Genomic DNA, 9624 nt, shown 5'->3' with positions numbered 1-9624 from the left:
TATGCTATCTAGGTTGGACATAACTTTCCTTCCAAGGAGTAAGCGTCTTTTAATTTCATGGCTACAATCACCACCTGCAGTGATTTTGGAGCCCAAAAAAATAAAGTCTGACACTGTTTCCACTGTTTCCCCATCTATTTCCCATAAAGTGATGGGACCAGATGCCATGATCTTCATTTTCTGAATGTTGAGCTTTAAGCCAACATTTTCACTCTCCACTTTCACTTTCATCAAGAGGCTTTTTAGTGCATGTAAAGAGGATCACTTATAAACATTTAAAAATATACCTTTATTTGAAAAGAGAAAATATAATAAAACACCATAATTCATACTAAATGATGTTTACAGTCTTTGAACAAGCTTTTTTTCTTTTTGGACTTTTTCTCAGGCAGAATCTGAAGTTCAGATTAACAGATGCGCTCTCAAAGATCTCTCCTGGTTCTAAAATCCTCTGAATTTATGATTCTATATACCGTTTCTTAATGAATCATTTTCAGAGATAAGATGGGCTTGTAGACAAGTCTTTTGAATAGGTGACTCAGACTGCTGCTACTGCTAAGTCACTTCAGTCGTGTCCAACTCTGTGCGACCCCATAGACGGCAGCCCACTAGGCTCCTCTGTCCCTGGGATTCTCCAGGCAAGAATACTGGAGTGGGTTTGCCATTTCCTTCTCCAATGCATGAAAGTGAAAAGTGAAAGTGAAGTCGCTCAGTGCTCGACTCTTAGCGACCCCATGGACTGCAGCCTACCAGGCTCCTCCGTCCATGGGATTTTCCAGGCAAGAGTACTGGAGTGGGTTGCAATAGGTGACTCAGACTGCTGCTACTGCTAAGTCACTTCAGTCATGTCCGACTCAGACTAGTAGTCCTCAGTTCTAACTACACATAGAAATCACCTTGGGAGGTTTGGAAAAATAATAGTGATAACATGCCCCCTAACACACACCAGTTTCTGATTCAGTTCATCTAGAATGGAATCTAAGCATGGATGTTTTAAATGCTTTGAGAAGATTCTAATGTGTTGCCAATACTAAGATCTGCAGATTATATTAAAAGCTAAAAACAAATGTAGCTGGAGCCCAAGTAGGTAAGACAAATAAGCAAAGCAGATTGGATACAAGAAACTGGAGAACATGTGTCTCATCTATTTCAGTAAAAATAAGACAAATCTTTTTATTTCTTTTCAAGAAATGCCAGAAATCAAGTTTTAAGTGAAATTCAGATACTTAAATGTTGACAGCTAATTCCAAACAATTTTAAGAGAACAAGTCCTACAAAATACACCCACAGGTTTCATTTGGTTCTATAGTCACCAACATAACAAAACCAGTTCAATAAATCAAGCCCAACTTTTCCTCTGTGTTCTGTCCTGACATTCTCCCAACTCAAAGCCCCCTCCTCCGAGACCTCGGGCAATAAACTCTCCCTTTCCTTTTCCTTTCCATTGCTCCCTTCTTTTCCCATCTTCTTTGCCTTCCATCACTCCTAAGAGATGGAAACTGAGATCCACACATTAAATCTTTATGTGGCCCTGGCTGCATCACTCTGACGGGCTTCTCTACCCGGGAAAATTCAAGTTATAAACTGTAACCTGAGGCTGTGACTCCATGATGTCAACAACCAGTTGGTTTCGTGAAGTCGGGGGAAAAGCCAATCAAGCTCATAACTTCATATTACCAAAAGGTTTATCAAACAAACAATATATGGAAGTCGTCATTTAATTTCTGTTTTTGTTTTGTTTTTAAATCTAAATGACTTATAAAAATTACCCCAGTATTGTTTTTAAAAAATTCCCCTGTCTGAGCTCTATGCCAGGCCAACTAAATCTGAATCTCTGGAAACAGAGTCTGGGCATTGGTAGCTTTTAAGAGACTTTTGGTGAATCTGGTGTGAAGCCTGCTTTGAGAATCATTAATCTTGATCTATCTCCTAAACCTGCAGATTACCAGAGTCTGAACTTGTTCAAGCATATTCTCAGCTCTGTTCTCATTGTACCTTCACAGCTCAGACACTGTCATTAGCATCATACGGATGAGAAAAGGAGGCATTAAAAATGCTAGCTGAGTTACCCAAGGGGACCCAGTTAGTTACAGGCAAAGATACACTATAGCATTACCTGAGGCAGAGTTCCGTGACAGCAACCTGGGTGCTTGCAAAGTTTACCCAAACCATGGTGCTTTCCTATGACTGGATTCCTTTATGCTTAGTAAGTAACCCTAACACACAGGTGGTGAGCTGAAAACCAATGACTAAAATGTGATCAACTTCCAGATATAAGTTTTTTTTAAAAAGATTCAATTAAGGGCCAGTGTTCTAAGATGTCCTTCTCTAAAGTCTATGATGCTATTTGGATTTCACTTCCTTCTATGCACTTGCTTCCCCCACCTCCATACTACCTTTCACAGATGCACATTCGCCCAGGGACTGAAAAGTTTCTGGTAGTTTCCATTAAGACATTTTCAGAAAAATATTTTTAAATGATTAAATATTCATTGAACATTAGAGGTAAGGGGAACTTTCCTGATCAACTTCCCCCACCTCCTCTGATAGATGAGAAACCTGAAGTCTCTCTTAATTCAGTACCTATGGAGTACTAACAGTGTGCCAAGCTCTTCACATCTATTATCCTCACTAACCCTTCAGGATAACTCAGTAAGTACCACTATCATCACCACCATCACTACCATTTAACAAAGGTGGGGGGTGGGGAACTGAGGCTCAGAGATGCTAAACAACTTACCCAAGATGTCTAGGCTGATAAGTTGAGACTGGGCATTTACATTTGACTCAAAGTATCTGTCCTTACTTCACCTTCCATCACCTGGACTGATGGTGCAAAATGTGAAAGATCAATATGAAAAGGCTAGGAGGTAATCAGTGAACACTTACTTGAAGAGGCAGAAAGTGGTATTTGGGCTAAGTCTTTTACAAATATATAGGATTTCAGCAGGCATTCCAGTTTGGAATCAGCATCAATATTGAGGCAGAAAGTGACAGGGAGGACATAGGGTGAACTGGGAGAAAGTGATGGAAAGAGGTGAGGAACAGGTTGTGGAAGGTCCCAGGTGCCTGACTAAGGAATTTAGACTTTAATTGTAGGCAACTGATTTTGAAAAACAGTGGTTTTTGAAAACCACTGAAGGTTTTCAAAAGAAAGATTAGTTAAAAATTAGTTAAAAAAATGCAGATCCCATGGAAGTGTTGAGACTGAATTAGGGGAGCAGAACTTGATACCCAGGAGACCAACTAGAAGCCCATTACGCCTCCTTTGCTGGCTACTTTACCCTTCACCGTGCTTGCATCTGCTCCCGTAAGTGCTGGTTTCTTCAGGGCACCTCCATGTCTGTTTCACCATTTTTGAATCCCAATAAACTCCTTAAATTGCCCTGTCTAAATCAAGTGATAGAGACCTGAACCTGGACAGTGGGAATGGAGATGAAAAAACAGGTTTATGCATCATTTGCAGGTTCCTGGTAACTGCTCAAAAATGGAGAGAAGGCGAGAGAAGAAGCAGAGTAGAAAGAGACTCCGATGCTTCAACTTAGCAGAGGAACAAATAATGAGATCTAGAGAAAGGGATGGTCAACAGTAGCACTAAGTGGTGAACAAGATGTTTTGACTAAGATCTCAATCCAACAGGCATTTATTAAGCAGTTATTCTGTGCTGGGCATTAGGGAAACAATGGTAAGTAAGACTAATTTTGCGCTCATGCATCACCCAGGGAAAGAAAAAGACAGTCTAGCAATAATCAGGTGTCTGGTCTCTTAGTCTCAGGACAAATGTACCCTCTTACAAGACCCACCTAGAAGGTCATCTATCTCAGGCATCAGCCTTCCTCACAAGATTGACCTGGTTTTATTCGTTCACTGCAAGAACAAATCTCCAACATTCATTTATAGGTGTATTTATTGTCTGTTTCCCCCCAGGAGGAGGGACAGCTCACAGAAATAGGACTTTTATCTTGTAGTTGCTAACTGCCACATAAACTCTCAGTAGGAAACACTCATTGAATATGTTTAGGGGGAAAAAAGTGAATTCATCTCATCAAGGTTAAGACCTTAAGCCAAACCAGGTGAGTTTAGTGATGTCTAAGGAACTACTGAGAACTGAGTAACTCTGAGGAGTAATGCCAATTTGAGGTTGGGGCCCAAACTGAAATCCTACCATCATCAGAGCCCTGACTTGTCTGAAAAATTTCAGCAATACCCAGCCGGTGAGAGATTCATTTAACAATGAGGCCAGCCAGCCACCTAGCTCAGGTTTTATTTTCCGTCGTCGTTCTGACGTCAGAAAAAGCACGAGTTGCCGCAGTTTCTTCTATCAAGGTGACAAATTACAGTCTTGTTGGGCCCTGGAGTCTGCAAACGATGATTTATTCTTTCCTTCCCCTTATATTAAAAAGTCTTAAACCCACGGCAGAGATGTCAGATCCTTTTCCAAACGCAAATAAATACGGTTTCCTAGCTCTCGGGTCTTTTTCAGCTCATGAAATACATCACCAGGGATTCGTCCGCAAAAGTATGTGATACTGGTGGCAATTAGGTTTTCACCAGAGAACCAGAGCAAGAAAAACCAGGTCAGACACAAAGGATTCACAATTGCAGCACCACCTTCCCAAGCCGAAGACAGCCTGTGAAAGGCACCGCGGAAACGCCGGGACGCGGTTACCGCGAAATTCCTTTTGCCGCCATATGTACTTGTACCTTCTAACTACAGTTCAGTCCAAAACCAGGGCTGGGCACTTCAACAGGGAAGTGGCGCCCAGGCAGCCCTGTAGCCTGGGGGTACCAGTGGGTGCTGAGGACCCCGAAGCTCCGGGAGGGGAATGACGGTGGTGGGGGCGTGCACCGGGGCGAAGGAGCACTTTCCTCCGGGCACCCGCCCGGCGAGGTTAAAGGCCTATTGTGGTAACATTTAGGGACGCGAGGGTGATTCGGGGGTGAGGGGAAGATGTGGGAGTGCTGGGGAGGACACTTGGCGCTCGGGCCCCGCGCAATCGGTGCCCTTTTGTTCGCCAGCTCCACCGGTTCCTAGCTTTCAGAACGGCACTTCTCTCTTCTCTCCTTCCTTTGGGAAAGAACCTCTTCGGGGAGGGAAAGGGCAGTGAGTCACTGCCAGCATCGCTTAATAATCCCCCTCACCCCTCGTCCCCCAACCTCATAGCCCGCATCCTCTCCGTTACTGAGAGCCGGGCAGAGCTCGAGAAGGGCCGGCGAGCGTGTTCCTGTTTACTCGGGCTCCGTGGCCAGTCCTCGAGACCCAGCCGGCCGCATACTCAACCCCGGGCACATCACATGCCTTTCTTGGGGCTCCTAAGACACAGGAAATTCCCCGCAAATGCCCAGCACTCAACCACTCCTCGGGAATGCAGTGGAGCCCTCACCTCGGCGCGCTCTCTAGACCCGCGTGGTCCCTAACCCGCGAATGATTTAACCAGATCTGGCACCACAATCTGCCACTAAGAAAACAGACCCCAAAAGTAAGCCGCAGCCCACGCAACGCTAAAACCAGGGGCTCCGCGCCTCTTTACACTGCCGCAGGCGGTCAGCAGAACCGTGGATCTGACTTTTCTCTTGGTAAAAGCAAAATGCGAACGCATGCGGCTCAGCCGCGCACTCCTTCCTTTTACGCTCGCATGGATGACTTCTGCGTTACCGCCTCCTCTCACATCTAAAACGTCCCTTTCCTCCCCACCGCTGCTCCCTCAGCTCTCCCTGGGAAAGGGAAATCCTCTTACCTTGGGCCAAAAAAAAGGGGGGGAAAGTGGTATCCGCCCTTCCCGGATTTTCCCCCAGCCTTGCGATGTCCTTTGTGTCAAGGTCTGGCTGCCTTGGCGGATGAAAGGTGCCCTCCGTCAGCGAGGACTGGGCGGGAAGGCTCGGCGTGGCGTGGCGGATTTCCGAGGAAGGTGAAGGGCGGCGACCTTCAGGCGGAGCGGCGTGCCGCCCCAGCCCGCGCACTCCTGGCTCTCCTCCTCCTTTCGGGGCCGATTGCATCAGAAGCTCCCCCCACCAGCAACCCTTACCCACACGGTGCTCGCCAGCCTCGCACTCACATCCGCTCGCTCGGCCGCAGAGGGTCTCGAATCAAATCACAGTCATTCTCCTACTAGGGGACGCGTCGCCCTTGCGCATCCATGGCTCGCGATGGTTTAGCTGTTCAGGCTATTTATCCGCGTCTCGCGTGCCGTCGCCTCCCCTCCTGCGCGTCCGCTCTTTAACCGAAGCTGCGTGTCACTGAGCGGTGCCCATCACATGGTGTCTCTTGCCTAGGCGGCCGCCCCTGGCTGCCTCCGTGTCGCCGTCCGCCGAGGATGCGGCGACCGCGGCCGGCGAACGTTGAGCATCGGAAAGAGAGAGGGAGCGAGGGAGGGGTTGCGGGGGGCTTGTGTGCCGGGAGCGCCGGCGGTGGCACCGGGAGCGGAGTGTGCGCGCAGCCTGGACACCTGCCCCACGCCCTCCTGGTGCCCTGCGACGAGCCCAGAGCCCAGCTGCAGCGGTGGCCGGAGACTGAGAGCCCTCGGAGATGGAGAGGGGAGGTGGCTTGGAGGGCACGGAAGGAGGCGAGGAGGACTGTGCGATGGGGAGCTGGGGGTGCATTGAGGGTACGCCGGAGCCGGACCGGGGCGCGTGAGCGAGGGGAGTTGCATTGTGGGAAGGGCGCCGAGTGAGGATGGCCGCCGGAGTGGCTGGTCAGCTCACAACCCTGCAAACAGCGTGGGAGCCGCTGGCAGCAAGGGAGCGGCGTGGAGGCTCCCTAGGGACGGCGCGGAGGAGGCCGGGATCGGCCGGAGCGCGAGCACCTCTGGAAAGCCTTTGTCCGTCACCCGCAGTGGGAGGTGCCTCCCCTCTTCCGGATCCACAGCACCCGCAGTCCCGGCCAACCCGCACCCCGAGATCTATGCTGAGGGGCTCCGTTGGGGGAACTGGGTGGTTTTGCTGAGCTGGGGCGCGCTCTGGGCTGGGAGGAGACCCCACGTGATCGAGCCCCGGGCGTGGCGCGTCGGGGATCAAGAAGCCGGGCGCTCGAAATCTGGGGTCAGCGGGGAGCGAGGGCACAGGATGGAGGGGTCTGGGGCCGCTGGGCCCGTTTCCCTTTCTTTTGCTCTCTCTTTGTTCCGGGCACAGACCCTCTGAACTGACTGGGCACTTCCTTGCAGGGCAGTGTGTTTCCTTAAAATGGCGACAGGAAATCCCACCTGCGCGTCAGCCAATGAGACAGTCAGCGGCGCGCGAATTTGCGCGGTGGAAACTCGAGCCTTCTATTGACAGGAATGGTTGCGTCTCCGTGTTCCATCAAAACAGGAAAAGGAAGGTGAATCATCTTTCAAAAATTAATCTACCAGGCGCATTTCAAAAGGGCAGACGGAATAGCCTCTGATGGAGTGGCTATGGCTTTTTAGTCACCGCTGGAAAAGCGAGAGGAAAACCAAACGCCTCATAACTAGAATATTTGTTCCGTCGAGTGGCAGAAATCGGTCTTGGTTAGTAATGGCTGTCTGAGAATCCTGTTCAGAAGGCCAGCTCTTGAATAAACCGGAGAAACTGAAAGGCAGTGCAAACAGAAAGGGGAAGATGATGGATGGGGAGCCTCGCTCAAACAGACCTGCGATCAAATTCTGCCTCTGACACTGCTTCCCTCGCCTGCTTAACGTTTGTCCTTAGTTTTGTTCCCAAGTTTGTAAAAACAACAACAACAACAAGACAGTTAGTAGTACCCATATCATAATAATATTATACACGTCGCCAAAAAGTTGGTTTTTCTCCCCCCTCCCTTTCTAGAGGAAGCTAATTTAGAATGAAATTGCTAATTATAAGTAGTGTGCCCTTTGCCTGGCAGGGATAATGCTTATGAATAAGGTAGGAAATCTGAACATGCAAAATGATAGACGGAGCATGGCTCCATCAGCTGGTTACCTTATCATCACTGGTATATTCCCCAGTGTTTAGAGAGCATGTCTGATTGTCTGATGGAAAGCTTATCTTTTGATTAGGGTTTTAACTTATTTCTGTGCACCTAAGGCTGCAGTTAGGTAGCATTTAAAATTTTTTTTAAATTGTGGTAAAAATCATATAATATAAACATACTATTTTAACTATTTAACTGTATAGTTCAGTGACACTAAGTACATTCATATTGTTTTTCGACTCTCACCATCATCCATCTTCTGAATTTTTCAGCTTCCTATACTGAAACTCTGTTCCCCTTAAACACTTAACTCCCCATTCCCTTTCCACCCCACCCCCAAAGTACTTTCTGACAGCTGTTGTAGCTACCTTGTATAAGTGGAATCAAGCAGTATTTGTCTGCTCTTAATATATATTGTAACGCATTTTTTAAGGTTAATTTATGTCCTATAAACAGATTGTACCTTTTTTTCCCCCTCCCTGTTCTCCCAGTGACTCTCATTAGTTACCTATTTTATACATAGTGGAGAAGGCAATGGCACCCCACTCCAGTACTTTTGCCTGGAAAATCCCATGGACGGAGGAGCCTGGTAGGCTGCAGTCCATGGGGTCGCTAAGAGTCGGACATGACTGAGCTACTTCGCTTTCACTCTTCACTTTCATGCATTGGAGAAGGAAATGGCAACCCACTCCAGTGTTCTTGCCTGGAGAATCCCAGGGATAGGGGAGCCTGGTGGGCTGCTGTCTATGGGGTCGCACAGAGTCAGACACGACTGAAGCAACTTAGCAGCAGCAGCAGCAGTGTATATATGTCAGTCTCAATCTCGCAATTGATCCCACTTCCCCTTTTCCCCCTTTCTGTCCATACTTCTGTCTCCTCTGCATCTGTGTCTGTATTTCTGCTTTGTAAACAGGTTCATCTGTACCATTTTTCTAGATATGTGTGTTAATATTCAATGTTTGTTTTTCTCTTTTTGACTTCACTCTGAATGATAGTCTCTACGTCCATCCACATCTCTGCAAATGGCACAATTTCATTACTTTTTATGGCTGAGTAATAACTACTGGTGCCAATCAATGAATTTGGTAAAGTTGCAGGATACAACATTAATGGACAGAAATCTCTTTTATTCTTATACACTAGCAACAAAAGACTGGAAAGAGAAATTAAGAAAACAATCCCATTCACCATTTTAACAAAAAGAATCAAATACTTAGGAACAAACCTACCTAAGGAGGCAAAATACCTCGACTCAGAAAACTGTTCAGATACTGAAATAAAGAGGACACAAACAGATGGAGAGATATACCATGTTCTTGGTTTGGAAGGATCAATACTGTGAAAATGACTATCCTATCCAAGGCAATTTACAGATTCAGTGCAATCCTATTAAATTACCAATGGCATTTTTCACAGAAGTAAAGCAAAAAATTTTTCAATTTGTTTAGAAACACAAGACCCTGAACAGCCAAGGCAATCTTGAGAACGAAAAGCAGAGCTGGAGGAAACAGGTTCCTTGACTTCAGGCTATACTACAAGGCCGCAGTAATCAAGGTAGCATTTTACAAACTCAATTCAGTAGTCGAACTGGGCTTCACTCCTTGGCAACTACCGTGCTAAGCACTTTACATGTAAATATTATTACATGTTATCCTTTTAATTACTCAATATCATATTAGCCTGTGTGTAAACAAGAAAACAGGTTTGAAGAGGCT

At 46.9% G+C, this 9624-nt stretch overlaps 1 protein-coding gene across 3 annotated transcripts in view; it reads right to left on the bottom strand.

Annotated features, from left to right (window-relative positions):
• Positions 1 to 7178, bottom strand: part of SLC38A1 (solute carrier family 38, member 1) — a 77506-nt gene extending 70328 nt beyond the window's left edge. For 2 of the 3 annotated variants that reach the window (XR_825077.1, XM_010837532.1), the window contains exon 1: positions 5739 to 7177. The gene's annotated coding sequence lies outside the window, so the exon portion shown is untranslated. Of the gene's footprint in view, positions 1 to 5738 lie in introns of all 3 variants that reach the window. The other variant, XM_010837534.1, reaches the window with a different exon arrangement.
• Positions 7179 to 9624: the final 2446 nt, after the last annotated feature.

Source organism: Bison bison, unplaced genomic scaffold, assembly GCF_000754665.1.
Source record: "Bison bison bison isolate TAMUID 2011002044 unplaced genomic scaffold, Bison_UMD1.0 scf7180017864077, whole genome shotgun sequence".
NCBI classification, from domain to species: domain Eukaryota; kingdom Metazoa; phylum Chordata; class Mammalia; order Artiodactyla; family Bovidae; genus Bison; species Bison bison.
Note: the sequence above shows the minus strand (reverse complement) of the source record. Positions and strands in the feature narration are given on the sequence as shown.